Source organism: Scyliorhinus torazame, chromosome 8 (genome assembly GCF_047496885.1).
Source record: "Scyliorhinus torazame isolate Kashiwa2021f chromosome 8, sScyTor2.1, whole genome shotgun sequence".
NCBI lineage: Eukaryota > Metazoa > Chordata > Chondrichthyes > Carcharhiniformes > Scyliorhinidae > Scyliorhinus > Scyliorhinus torazame.
In genome coordinates this window covers 57,385,284-57,400,622 of record NC_092714.1, presented here as the reverse complement: position 1 = coordinate 57,400,622, position 15,339 = coordinate 57,385,284, and the positions used below count along the sequence as shown (strand labels likewise).

General features: G+C 47.5%; 1 long non-coding RNA gene across 1 annotated transcript in view; it reads right to left on the bottom strand.

Annotated features, from left to right (window-relative positions):
• LOC140427865 (uncharacterized) overlaps positions 1 to 15,339 on the bottom strand; it is a 46,793-nt gene that overhangs the window by 17,811 nt on the left and 13,643 nt on the right. The window lies entirely within an intron of this gene.

The window sequence follows — 15,339 nt, the reverse complement described above, 5'->3', positions numbered from 1 at the left end:
TTTCAATGATGGGTTTATTAAAGGGCCAGTCTAAAATTAATTCCACCTTCTGTGATGTAAAAAAATGACTGTGATTTCCTGTGGTTGTTAACGGAGAATGGTGTTGTTACGTCTGGTGACTTTCGTTAACCATTTGGCAAGTGGTGGTTGATTTCTCGTACTGTCAGGTATTTAGTATTTTGCTAACTATTGTATTTAATTTTTTACCACTTTCTGAATGCTAATAGGAAAGTGTTACTACTGGTCTAGGAGAGGTTGAGCTGGCAGCCATACTGAACCTCTACTGATTTTCCTCTTTTATTGATGTGGTACACGGATATAAGAAAATAAGACAATTTGTGTTACCAACATTTTACATATATACTTCTCTCTGAATACCTCTTCTTATGATTGTACTACTGTATGATGGTGGCAGTCAATGTTTTGCCATGTTCATATTATTGTTGTTTTGGAAGAAAAAATAATAGTAGAAAAGCAAAATAGTAGTATTTTTATTTGACTTGGTTGAACTAACTCAGAATATAGAGGGCTGCCTATATTTCAGTATTACATTGGGAAGGAGACCATTTCTACCTTGGTAGCCTAGAATAACCTCCTTGTTAGTCAAACACAACACAATGGGCCTTATTTAATATTTTGCTTCCTGCCAGCATAAATCTTCAAATTGATTTCAAAACTGTGCTTGAAACAGAATATTTACTGATAATTCTGAATGGAAGGAACATTCTGCTTCATGATGCATTGAAAAGTCACGTGACACGATCTCAGTAAGGGAACCCATCAGAAAAGTTTCAACATTGACACGCACCTCTATGTGGTCGTGAGAAAGGATTATGTTAGCTTTCACATAATGTTAGTAACTAAAATAACAGCTCCCATGTTACAAATTGACAATGAACACCAAACAATCCGGTTCAGTTCCATGCAGTTTCATGATCTGACGCTGTGAAGCAGCCTTTTTGTAGCCACTAATATCAGTACTTTTGGGCACTTGTGTTTCTCCTGGATTTCAACCCACTTTGCCTGCTGTGCACATCTTCTCAAACCACCTCCAGCCTTTCCAAATGGTCACTGATCATCACAACTCTTTCATCCATCAGTAAGCCAACCACCCATTCAGCTCATTGTCGTTGCAGCAAACTTGCCACCCTGCTGCCCATCCACCCGACTTCCTGCCAACTCATCAGATCCAAACAACAAATTAATTTTGTTGTATTTGCATATGCTGGTGGGTTTTGTGGTCTGCATTCAAATCTTCCTCCCCTGGCCACCTCTTTCCCCCCCAGAGCAACACTGCATTATTTGTTTGTTGCCATCTGCCTTCCAAGAATTCCCATCTCTCCGGACATCTGCTGGCCCATCATCCTGCCAGTCAATTGTCCGGCTACCGTACAGCCCCAGCAGGGACACCGGTAACCACTGCTCGGACTACCAACAGCCCCAAATGCTGAGGAGCCTGGATTGATAGGTAAATCTGGGTTTGGGGGTTATGGTGAGGGGAGTGAGTGGGGACGAGGGATGATTGGTAGCAAAGGGGGTGGGTTCACAAAGAGAGGGAGGAAGGTTGAAGGAGGGGAATGCTTTTGGGGGGATGGGCCACCTCCAAGGGGACCACAAAAGAGGTTCCCCCACACCTTGATCAAAATATTCCAGGTTACTCACATGGTAGTGACGCACCCGCACCAGGTAAAATTCAGTCAAGGACAGGATGAGGCACTTAGTGTTCTATTAATTGGCTACTCAATGGGCCCACAAGTGGGTGGAATGCCTGACACTTCACATCAACCCCCCTCCTCCCCAAAATATTTTAAACATGTCGGGGCGTTTCAAAGAGATGGCGGGAAGGCCACCTGCTGGATTTTACGTGCCCACCTACCTTCCCCCTCCAGTGCAACAGTTGAGAACCCCCATTTCACAATGAATACTTTTAGCCTTCACCAAATGAGTATTGATTCAACAAAACTTCTCCTTCCCACCACCTCCCATTGAGGTGCAAATTAACCATTGGACAGCATTTCAGCTTGTTCTCCCTTCCCCATTTTACTCCTCTTTTCCATCTTCCACCTCTCCCCATTCCTTTCCCCATTTCATTCTTCTTCCCTGAGCATGTTTATCTGCGTCACCTCTCCTCCTCATTCTTTCCGGAATTTTGCTATCTTTAAAGGCAGTCAAGAGCTTTCGACCCCCCCTCAGCATCCCCACTGCAGTCTCCGGACCCCCGCCCCCCCCCCCCACTGCATCCAACTTACCTCTTCCAGGATTCTCGAGCCCTGCACCCCCCCCCCTCACCTCACCTCTTAAGGACAAGGCACCCGGGCCTAACCCCTGTGGCACAGGCAACCCACCACCTGGGCACCTTGGCACTGCCAGCCTGGCACCACAGCAGTGCCCCTTCTAGCCTGGCAGTGCCACCCAGGCACCATGGCAGTGCCACCAGAATGCCAGGTTGACTGTTCCAAGATGCCAGACTGTCAGTGCCAGGCTGGCAGTGCCAGGGTACCACCTTGCCCAAAGCCCGAACACCCGGGGGTCTCCCATGACTTTTGTGTGGACCAGTACTAAACTCCGCCCGGTCGAGGTGCCGCTAGGGAGGCCATTAGTTTCCGTGCACCAAGAGAATATGGCGCAGACATATTTAAATGAGCCAAATGGCTCATTTAAGTATGTTGATCTGGATCATGCTCAGTGAGGGCGAGATCCCGATTGTGACGTCTCGCGAGTTTCAGTTGAATATCAGTGTTGTAGCTTTTGCTAAAGTACAGTATTTTCACTAGCTTTCGGCGAAGCAACCCTCCAATTCTGTGACTGACCCGCATTACTCTGCATTCCACAGCTCCAATGCGGGTCTCCCTGCAACTCCTGCACAGTGGCTTAAAACATCAGAAAATACCCTTGGTTTCCAATAGCTTGCTGTTGTGGTTTGAAACTAATCAGTCCAAGCTGATTACTTCCAGTACTCCAACTATAACAAGGTTAACTGCCTTTCGTCGAGGATTACTGTAGGTTTATTTGGTTTCCAGCCTTTCAAATTCTTCAGTCATTTCTCCCCTTTTCAATTTTGTCTTATACTGAATACCAACTCCCAATCACAGGCTGTGTCATGGACGACGAGTCTAGTATTTATTCTACTTAAGGTATAGGTCTGGATCATCCGTCAACTTCCACAAAGTTACAAACTACATAAGATACAAAATTGACACAGTGGGTGAAATTCTCCAATTAAAAGACAGGTGTTGATGTCGGGACTGAATTGCCTGGGGTTCCCATTCCCGTTGGTGGGCGGCAGTTCCAGAACAATTCGTGACATGCTAATAGCCCAGCGCTCTGCTCACATGAAATTAGGGCAATTCTCAACAGCACCGGCGTTGGATTCGTTGGGGCTAGAATCGGCACTTCGGGCCTGGCAAACTGGAGCTGCTTATAAGCACTCTACTCCGTATATTTGTGTTTGGTGTGTAAATATATATAAATGCCTCAATAAAATATTTTTCAAAAAAAAAATAAGCACTCTCATTCCAGCCAAGAAGATGCCCCAGAATGAGCTGCCCCCCACTGCCCCCACCCCACCCCACCGATGCGGATCCCCCACCCCACCCCTCCGCCCTCCCCTCCCCCCCCACCAATGCGGATCTGGAGAGAATGTTCAATGCAGTGGAAGAGAGGCAGGACACCCTCTTCCCGAGAGTGGGCAGGAGGATAGCGCCTGCCAATGACAACCGGGCCTGGGTGGAGGTGACAGACGTGGTGAGCGCCATTGATCTCACGGTATGCAGTGCCACAAAAAGATGAATGATCTCCTTAGGTCAGCTCTGGTGAGTCACCACCTCTGTGCTCCTGGCATCACTACCGTGCATCACTTCTCACAGCCCCCCACTCCCCTAAAGGCCAATCAAAATCCATCTGCTGGGATCCCCCTTATATCCCACTCTGCACCAAACCCAAGCACCTGTATTGTCCTCTTTGGCCAGGTGGCTTGCACACACATGCCTCCAGCTACAGGCTCCTCATGATCGAGTGTCTCACAATGTTCATTATCTGTCCCCCAGGAGAAGATTGCCCATAACAGAAGGGAGCTTGAGAAGACCAGAGGGGAACCGATGGTCAAACGGATCCTGACTGCAGCCGAGCAGAAGGCATTGGAGTTAGTTGGGGAGCTGGAGGAGAGGGCTATCTCCCAGGTGGAGGTCGGTATAGGTCAGCCAGGTCAACCCTAATGCATAGTGATGTCCCAATAGTAAGTGAGTCACACCTCTCCCCCACACCACTCCTTCCTGAGATCTCCCCATGTGTCTTGTTTTTGTCTTGCAGGATCACCTTCAGATGAGGTTGCTCATCCGGGGTACCTCGCCCCCAGCCACAACCTCGGCACACCCTCGAGCACCAGTCCGGGGTCGACACTGACATTTCTTCACTGCTGCCACCTGCATCCTCTTCATTGCAGAGACTCTCAACTTGGTGGGTCATTTTAGTGAAGAGCCTCCTGGTACACTTTCTGGTGCACACATCCCACATGCTGCGGCGCATCAGGTGGAGGTAGGAACTTCCAAGGGGGCGGGCAGTTGGAGGGCTGCCCGGTCCCAAGAATTAGTCCACATAAGTACCGCACTTCCGGATAGACTAATCCCATCACTGGAGAAGATGCAGAGCCACAATCTACAGGAAGGGGTGCCAGCAACCTTCCAGTGCCTGCAAGTGCACTTTGAGGAGTCCAACCACCTTCAGGTGTAAGATATTGTGCCGACAATGCGTGATACCCAGGCCAACTGAACGGGTGGTGTCCACAGTGGAAGCCTTGGGTGAGAACGTCACAGCCAATTGTTAAGATGTCCAAGGCTCTGGGCACACTGCGCGGTTGATGGTTGAGCCTCAGGACAAGGGAGCCCAGTCACAGGCAGCCATGTACCAGGCCCACAGGGACATTGCTGCAACGCTCCAGAGCTTGGCCCACTCACAAATGTATTGGCTGAGGGTGTCAAGAACATTGGCTAGGCGCTGGCTGACCTGGGCCAGTCACAGAGGGATATGTTACACTCGCTGAGGAACATAGTGATAATAATAATCGCTTATTGTCACAAGTAGACTTCAATGAAGTTACTGTGAAAAGCCCCTAGTCGCCACGTTCCGGCGCCTGTTCGGGGAGGCCGGTACGAGAATTGAACCCGCGCTGCTGGTCTTGTTCTGCATTACAAGCCTGCTGTTTAGCCCACTGTGCTAAGAGTAGTTCAAAGTTTTTAACTACCCCGTGGGATGGAGGTACGGCTGGAGTGAGCTCTGACCACTCCACTGTCACCTGGCACTGCCAGTCCTGGAGGTCCACTCTTGTCTTAACCAGGGTCTCGAAGACTTCTGTCATGGACCATAGAGACCCAGCGCCTGTGACACCCGAAAGTCAGCTGGGCCGCCTGCAACATCCCCCCACCACCACCCCACTGGATATATGGGCCTGTGAGATGGAATGGCCAGCAGACATGCAAGGATGAGCCAGGCAGGCATTGGAAGGTGATCCTGAAGGCAGGAGTCAGACTTTGACACATGATGAGGAGCACCAGAGCTCATCTCACAATGAGTCATCATCGTCCGTCCCATGGACAAGACCCACTGAGACTGCCAACCCTGGGCCCATACCCTGTAGTGCTGATAGGGCCCTCAGAGGGGGGGGGGGGGGGGGGGGGGGAGCTGGGCTGGTGGGGCTGAGTGAAAGGAGGAGGAACAGGGGAGAATGTGAGCAGCAATGGGGGAATATGGAGGGGTGGGACAGGGTGGCTGAGTTCCCGGTGGACAGGCCCCCTAGTCTGTGAACCTGGAGGTGACGAGGTTGTCCAATCTGTGGCAGCCCTGGTATCCACATAGGGTGGCCTCCTGTGCCTGCTCGGGTCCCATGCACTAGTCCTCCTAGCCATCCTTCTCATCGGATGAGGCCTATCATTCTTCCTCTTCCTCCAGCAAGATCCACCCCGCAGGGCGATGTTGTGCAGGACACAGCAGGTCACCACAATGTGCGAGACCCTCCTAGGGATAGATTAGAGAGACCCCCAGAGCGGTCCAGGCATCTGAACCGTATCCTCAGGATACTGACGCATGGGCGTCGTTATAGAGCTTCTTCGCCTCAGTCTGTGGCCTCCGGATAGGTATCATTAGCCAAGATCTCAGTGGATAACTCTTGTTGCCCAAGAGCCAACTCCTCACCCGAAGATGCTGGGAACCGATGAGTACACCAGGATGTAGGCATCGTGTGCACTGCTTGGGTATCGGGCACAGACACGTGGTTAGCACTGTTGCTTCACAGTGCCAGGGTCCAAGGTTCCATTCCCGGCTTGGGTCACTCTCCGTGTGGAGTCTGCACATTCTCCCCGTGTCTGTGTGGGTTTCCTCCGAGTGCTCCAGTTTCCTCCCATAAGTCCCGAAAGACGTGCTTGTTCGGTGAATTGGACATTCTGTTGCCGAACAGGTGTCGGGATGTGGCGACAAGTGGTTTTTCACAGTAACTTCATTGCAGAGTTAATGTAAGCTTACTTGTGACAATAAAGATTAATATTAATAACATTAATATATTACATGCAAGATTTGCAGCTGGTGGTCACACACCAAAAGCACATTAAGGGAGTGGAAGTCCTTCAAATTGATGAAGGGTTCACCCCATTCCATGAGCTGGTGCTGTTAAGGGTTATGTGTCCCATCTAGCACCCTCTGGACCAGGGGCATTCCAGTGAAGGCAGCAAATCCCATTACCCGGGCATCCTGGTGGGCTTTGTCCCGACTGAAGTTTATGTAGTGCACTGCCTGGGAATGTAGGACATCCAGAACGGCGCGGATGCACCTGTGTGCTGATGTCTGAGATATTCCAGACACGTTGCTGCTCGGGGCCTGGCAAGACCCCGGTGAAAAAAAGTTCAGGGTAACCATCACCTTGATGGCCACCATCAGCGGGTGTCCTCCATACCCCACAGTTCTAGGTGTGCAAATATCCGGTGCAGATGTTACACGGTCTCCCTGGTTAGCCGGAGTCTTTGGCGACATGCTCAGCCTGAAGAACAGGCGCTGCCATTATACACGAGACCTGATGCAGCACCTCCTTTGTATCTCTTCCTCAGCCTGTTGGATGGCCGGCACTCCAGCTGGTCCCTGCTCTTCTGGGGCAAGATTCTGTTGTGCAGTGTCCTCCATGAGCAGCGCTTGTGCCTCCAGCCTCCATGCGGCAATAAGGGCAGCTGCTGCCTTGTGGATAGCAAACATTCCTGGCTGTCCGAAATTCATTCTCTGCAGGGGTGGAAAAGAAATGTTAGCAAGATGAGTATTCCCTTGCCCATCCAATTCCAACAGGCTAAACAGCGACACTGAGTTGCACTTCAGCTGCACCCTTCATATGCCCCCCCCAACCCAACCTACCCCACCCCTCAGCCATCCACAGGATGGTTATGTTGCCTACCACACTGCACTCCTGTCCCCATCAGTGAGTGTCACCGGGGAGCCTCTATCTTCACCCCTCCCCTCGTCCCTGTCAACAGGGATCCGGTGGTTGCCACATCCCATGTCAGCGATAGATTCTGCGACCCCTGTCCTGCCTGCCAAGTCGGGTCCACTATGGGTGTCCTCACTGGGTGGGGCCGTGTGTTATCCCACCAGCAGGGTGGCACCTGGTTGTGTGGTGGAGAGGGTCATGGTTTGCTACCAATCGCCTCCATGCTTTGAGGTTTGTGTGTGGGCAGGTCCCACAGATGGGGGTGAGGCAGGGAAGTGGGCGTCTGCTGGGAGCATAGCTGCAGTGTGATGTGGGTCCTGGATGTGACACACAGGTAGGGACAACCTGACCGGGAGGGCAGGATAGATGGGAACAGGGGCGGAGTGGGCAGACAGGGCTTGGAGACAGCAGGTGGTCCTGCGGAGTGGGCTAGCTGATAGTGTAACTGTTGAGTCCTCTGCCCTGAGAGGGGCAGTGTGTCAGGGAGGGTCCCAAAGGCCACATTATATGTGTCCTTTGTTTGGGGTGAGCTCTGCTATTCCCCTGCTTCCCTTGCAGTGGGGCTGGGCTTCTGATGAGTGCAATGAGGAGTGGCAGCACCTGGTGTGAGGCTGATTGAGCTTGGCCACACCCATCCCATTGATGGGTCAGCTGGGGTCTGAGGGTTTCCAGAGGGGTGGCCTGGGTGGGCTCCCAAATGACCAGAGGTCCTGTGAACATTTACAGGATACAGTGCACAGTCAACAGAGAGAACAGCCTGTAACTTGTACCAAATGGGTGCTTTTAAATTAAAATGCTTGTGTTTAAAATGAATACTGCGGCAATGGAGGCCGGTGTTCTGCCACCCCAATCCCGATAGGGACACCCTAAATCCATGGAGCTTTCAGTAAGTCGCTTCCCACTACCCCCCCTCCCCCAAGCAAGTACTGTGGTATTTAACCATTTTTACAAACTTTTCTTACCTTCTCTCTCCCTCGACAGCCATGGCGCCCATTCCCCGTTTTAAAATAATTGCAGTGAAGCACGCTCGCGTGACTTCCGCCGAAGAGGGGCGGAGAATCGCGGAGGCCCAGAGCATACCAAATCAAATCTGGCAATGATATGTTAACGCATGTGAATGCCGGTTTGGCATTCCGCTGGCGCAGGGCGCAAATCACGTTTTTGCCACCAGGGGGGCCCCAGAGCATGGCTTTCGGTTTGGTGCGAACTTTGATTTTCTAAGATCGCCCGATTCTCCACCCAATTGTGATTCGCATTTCCAACATGGCGGGGAAAAGAATCCTGGTCAGTATCTTAGCTGCCTTGCCACACATTAACCAGCCTTGCCTGCTGCCTAGATCCTAACTGAATTCACAGAGATAAACTCAAAAACAATGAATCTCACTAAGCTCCACACATCTCCATGAAAGTGAGACATAGGCTTTTTCCCAGGTAGAAATACAAATTAACTACCAAAGCTTTTCTGAATTTTGAAAAAAAAGCAGCTGAATACCTTATTCTTGACTGAAATAACTGCAAACGGCATGTCTCTAGTTCCTTATCTAATTAAACCACCTGTTGTTTACACCCTTACTTGTTAACCTCTTAAATAACCATGGCCCAAACCTTTTAAGTGCAATAAACTCCGAGCTTGTTTGAATTGCATTTACTACAAGATTGCTTTTACCAGTTACTCACCCAGATACCCCATTTTCTACAGTTACATTTCTAATTCCTAATACAAAAAATTATATTCTAGAACATATGAGTTATGAACTAGGTATTCACAACGTAATTCCGGAGGTCACTTTCCCAATACTTTACTTGGACTATACATCGAGTATTAAGCTATACAGCCCAGGAAGTCCCAGATTCAATCTTCAGTCAGGCCGTGTTTAGTCAGCTATCATAGCTAGGTTGAGGCTAATCATGCGACAGCTATCCTTAACAACTGTTGTTGCAGAGAGGAAAATTGGCCAGGACTTTCTGTTTCACACTGCTATCCATGACCTCCTGCTTGCAGTACAGGTACACAATTGACTTCAGTTTATGATGCTTCATGCAACTGAACAACCATCTTTCATCACCAAAGCTCAATGTGAAGGTGTACCAGAAGGCAATAAAGAGAAAAAAATGGTGGAGGAAACCGAAAGAAATAGAAATATTAATAATTACCAAAGCTGGCATTTTCAGGGCTAATTTGAGGGGAATGGCTAATAACATTACAAGTAATTTAAAGGATAATTTATATTCTGAGCTACACGCTCCTATTCCCCGTCACCCCAGACTAAAGCATATACCATCTCAGCTGTCCATTTTTTAAGAGCATACTCCAATCATGATTCGATCTATTAGCATTAGTACAGTATCAAAATATGAAATTACAAATTATATACTTACCAGCACAGTACAACAATTGTGGTGAGTAACCCAAGCATCAGTTTATGCTGACGTGAGAAAATATTAGATTGAACCCAATAAATACCTTCAAATAGGGATTAATTAATTCCTCTGCAAAGCTATTGTGGTGCCTTTTAAAAGCTGAACCTATCACTGACTTATCCGAAAGCAGGAACTCTTATTATGGTGCATATTGTACTTGTATTTAGTATTAATTCAAGTAATGTGTAGCAAGTTGGGTGTACTGTAGAAGAACATGCCACATTAAATAGTGTCACTTGTTTATTGAATCAAGCAACATTAAAATGTACATAACTAATTTTGATCAAAGTTAAAGTTAGTTTCTTTGGAACATTGCTGCTAGAGTCTGTCTCTAATTATTGATTTTTAAAAATCAAAATGTTCCTCAATGGGGCAGAACACAGTGTAACACTGCCAAAGATGGGCAAGTGGCTTATCTCTCGAGTTCAAAAATGAAAGCCCTCGTATTGGTAGTGACATTTTTATCTGTAATTAAGACAAGTCTACTTCTAACCAGAGGGAATAATTTTAAGAGCATCCGCAGTCTGCAACAGAAGTGCAAGTTATTTGAGATTTGTGTAATAATTATGTTGTTTGAATGATGTTAAATGACTTTCCCTACTAAATTTCTTTGAAATCTTACCATTACAAAGATTGGACGACAATTACGCCTCTGTCATATTTTGGATTATTGTTGTTCTCGTACCTTTGATTGTAAAATTAAACATTTACTTTTCTTTCCAGAACTAAGGGAGTTTAATTCTGTTGTAATATGTCCCCAAAGACAGAAAGTACTCTGGTGCTACAGTATGCACAGAGGATTTGCGAAACTGTGTTGCTAAAAGTTCCTCTGATTACACCAGTAAATCTGGCTGCCATAAAACTATGCTTGAAATGTGCTTCTATGTACTTGATTATTTTTAAAATCGTGTTTAAGTTTTCAATAAATTGTGTTATATCATGAACATAAAGCTATGACATTGTATTAAGAAAACATTAAAATATCACAGCTAGAAAATGTTTAACTTGATACCCAGTGAAACTGCAAAACTTACTACAGTGGGATCAAAATATAGGATAATGGCTTGGGTAGTGCAATGATTGTCAATCACTTTGCTTAGCAACATGCAATTAGATTTTTTTTATTTATGCCTTCAATTGGACAATAGAAATTCAGTGAGTTGTTGGCACTTGCTTAATCCTTACTGGGCTGATCCCTCCAGATTTAACATCAAATATTCCTATTTCTGCCATATTGGGCTTGATGTTGTGGATTTGCCAGAAGAATGGGAAGGAAACTTAAAATTGCATGATAAAGATGTTTTAAAATAGCGATAAGCAAACTTTAAAGGATGCAATAATTTAAGTGGGAGGCTTGGTAGCATATATAAAGGCTACAAATATTTAGTATATAATAATATTTATTGTCACAAGTAGGCTTACATTAACACTGCAATGAAGTTACTGTGAAAAGCCCTTAGTCGCCAAGTTCCGACGCCTGTTCGGGTACACAGAGGGAGAATTCCGAATGTCCAAATTACCCAATAGCACGTCTTTCGGGACTTGTGGGAGGAAACCGGAGCACCCGGAGGAAACGCACGCAGCCTTGGGGAGAACGTGCAGACTCCACACAGACAGTGACCCAAGCCGGGAATCTAACATGGGTCCCTGGCGCTGTGAAGCTATAGTGCTCACCACTATGCTACCGTGCTGCTTTTGTAAAACCTCATTTGTGTAACCAAAATTCCTGAGGGACCCCTGCCCAGTGGTGGCATAATAAAAATTGAGGCAGAAAATCTCTCAGCAAGTTGCAAAGCAGCAACATTCTAGCTTATCATTCCACCACATCCCCATTTGATGAAAGTGGTGATGAGGTAGAACAAGTTGGTTGTAAGGAGGGTGATTTTGTTTGCCATTCCAGAGCAGCTCCTAAAGGATAGCATTCCTATATGTGAAAGATGAAAGAGGAAAAGATCTTGAGAATGTAAATAATCTTTACAACAACTGGCAGAAACAGCCCTAAAGTTCACAATGCAGAAGCTGATTACCAGCAAATGGCCCAACTCAGCTAGCTCTCTACTGACCTGGAACTTGTGTTCCACACTTTTGGACTGTCATTTTAAAGTTGGTCTGCTCTGTCTAAAAAGAAGAGTGAAAGGTACCAAATGGTGCACATAGTCTGCCTCTAATGCTGCCTTTCTGGCATTGTTCTACCGCTCCTCTTCCAAAATTGTCACAATATTGCGAATGGACAAAAAATGGTAGTATCAGGGCATTTGACACTAAGCAGTCTAATTATGTGGCAACAGGACATATGAAAATTGCTACATAACTACATCCTTTTGAAATGTACTTGCATCAACAGCATTCCTCAGCAGTTTTGGACACATCATTTAAATGGATGGATGCAAACATTGGAAAACTGTTAAACATGCTGTTTAAATGACATGGTAATCTTATGCTAATGTAATTAACTTCCAACAAACAGGTGGTTTCAACACCAATCTAAACAAAACTGGAAAATTTCATGGTGCAAGAAATGGACTGAAATCTGGCATAATTGATCTCTGGTAAATCTTCAGATCACTTATGTCCATTTTATATCCTAACTGGGCAAATCAATCAGAAAATTTCAATACAGAATTATTATTTTATCAGCAGAATAGAAAGTTGAGAGCTTTGTTTAAGTTCTCATCCAAAGCTGGGTAGTTCTCATCGAAAGACAAGTAGATCTAACTGTATTGACCGGTCAGTACTAAATATTAACTCAAGTTCCCAATTTGCATATTTTGAATTCACAAATTTGACTTCAAATCAAGGCCAAGCCTACTGACAGAACTTAGCAAAAGTCAAATCCCTTATCAATTTCTGTCCAAAGAAATCTAAATTTTCTAACTTATTCCCAATGAGTTTTAACTTGTATCTATGTGTGAAACACAGCTCAGCAAACAGTTCACTGTCCAAAAATTTCACTTGGTTAAACCCTAAACCCAGTGCAATGTTAAAGTCAATGGTATCAGCTACCTCTTGAATATTAATAGGCAAAAGTATTCTGGAGGTTTTGCTTTGGATGATTAGTTTGTGATTAATTATACACACTGTGGTGAACGTATTGCTACTGCAATTCACCACTGTATTGTACTGTATTATGTTGATGCCCCTGTGGGCTCCGCCTGTGGCTCTGTCCCTTGGGGGTGGTATATAAACCAGCAGCCTGTAGGCGGCACTCAGTACAGAGCAGTCGCAGGCAGGCACAGGTCTAGCTTATTAAAACCACTGTTCACTTCTACTAATTGTCTTGTGTGAATTGATGGTCGCATCAATTTAATAAGCTAAGATATCGCAATGGAAGCCGCCCTCAAACCTGATCGACTGGAACTCGACCCACAGGCAGCCGCAGCCAAAGGAATCTTCTCACACTGGCTCCGCTGCTTTGAGGCCCACCTCGCCTCCTCCTCCTCGCCCGCCGTCACCGAGGCACAGAAGCTGAGTCTCCTCCACGCCCGGGTGAGCCACAGAATCTCTTTACTAATCGAAGACACGACCACGTATGCAGACGCAGTCGCGATCTTGAAAAGACATTATGTGAGGCCGGTGAACGAAGTTTTCGTGCGGCATCTCCTCACCACACGTTGTCAACGCCCCGGAGAATCGCTGGAGGAATATCTACGCGACCTGAGGGTACTCGCCCGGAACTGTAACTACAAGGACGTCACGGCCTCGCAGCACATGGAACTCGCCATCCGGGACACCTATGTGGCTGGAGTCCGGTCCAGCTATGTCAGCGGTGGCAATTTAGTGAGCATTGCAATGCATGAGTGTGCCACTTATTGGCACCCATTTTTTTTTTTTAATTTAGAGTACCCAATTAATTTTTTCCAATTAAGGGGCAATTTAACCTGGCCAATCCACCTACCCTGCACATCTTTGAGTTGTGGGGGCGGAACCCACGCAAACATGGGGAGAATGTGCAAACTCCACACGGACAGTGGCCCAGGGCCGGGATCGAACCTGGGACCTCGGCGCCGTGAGGCAGTAGTGCTATCCACTGCGCCACCGTGCTGCCCCGGCACCCACTTTTTTACCCTTTGGAAGCCTAGCCCTCAAGCATTGAACTTTAAGACTCATACATCTACATAACACAGAGGTGACACAGATGTAGCCTCCAATGCAAGGTGTTATGGTGAATTCACTCATCAGTCACCCCGTTCAAAGGATGACGGGGACAGCGTCTTGTTCCCCTGTGAGGTTAGAACGCAGGTCCTTTGAATAGAATCAACTGCCCTCACTCCTCACCCATGGAGGAGGCACATAGACTGCTGAGGCTCTCAACAGTCAATGTGCTTCATTCAGGTGGAGTTGAGAGGGGAAACTGTGGGGAAGTGGCTATTGTGTGACAGAGGAGAGAGTGAGGCTAATTGGAAAGGCACTCACGTAGGAGGACGCACACGGGTGGATGAGAGGGCTGTGGGTCAGGGCATTGTCAGGACTCCTCATCACTCACTTTGATATTCTCTTGCTTTCACCATTTGATTGTGGAGAATCATGGAGCCAGTCGAGCTGGCAATTCTTTTGATTGTGATCGACCAGCAACACAGGGTCAGGATAAGTGCCCTGTAGATTTTTCAGGAGCAAGGCTGCAGATGGCGGAATCTCGGAGGAGACAGTGTCAGCCATGGGTGTTCTGATGTGGAGCTTCCTACCTCCAGATGTCAGAGATCCAGTGCCGGAGTAGAATGCATCTGTCCTGGGGGACAGTGGACCACTTGTGCCAGGTGGTGCAAAAGTTGGTACCACGTGGACTCGGAGGTCACCTATTGCCTGTGACCATGAAAGTCACTGTCACTCTGAACTTTTATGCCAGCGGCTTGTTTCAGGGCTGCATGGGTAATTGTGCAACATCTCCGAGTTAGCAGTGCATAAGTGCATAAGGGAGGTCAGAGGTGCGTTATTTTCAAGGGCCCACATGTGCATCAACTTGGATATGAACCAGGCGAGCCATGACGTCAGGGCCATGGACTTCGCCCGCATAGCAGGCATGACCCAGGTACAGTGTGTCATCGACTGCACCCATGTGGCTCTGCGTTCCCCATGGCAGCGTGGGGCTTCATTTTTAAACTGCAGGGATATCACTTCCTCAAATGTCCAGCTCATCTGTGACCACGAGACGCGCATCATGCAGGTGTGTGCCCATTTCCCTGGGACCGTTTATGATAGTTACATCTTGGGATGCTCACTGATCCCAGCCATTTTTGAGCAAGAGCAGTTGCTAGAGGGATGGCTCCTTGGGGACAAAGGGTACCCACTTCGGAGGTGGCCAATGACATCCTTGTGGAGGGCACAAATACCAACTGAGACCTCCTGTAATGAGGCTCATGCATCAATGCTTGCGCTGGTTGATCAGGCAATTGGACTGCACAAGACGCGGTTCCAGTGCCTGGACCAGTCGAGGGGAGCACCCCCTCTGAGGGTGGTCCGCA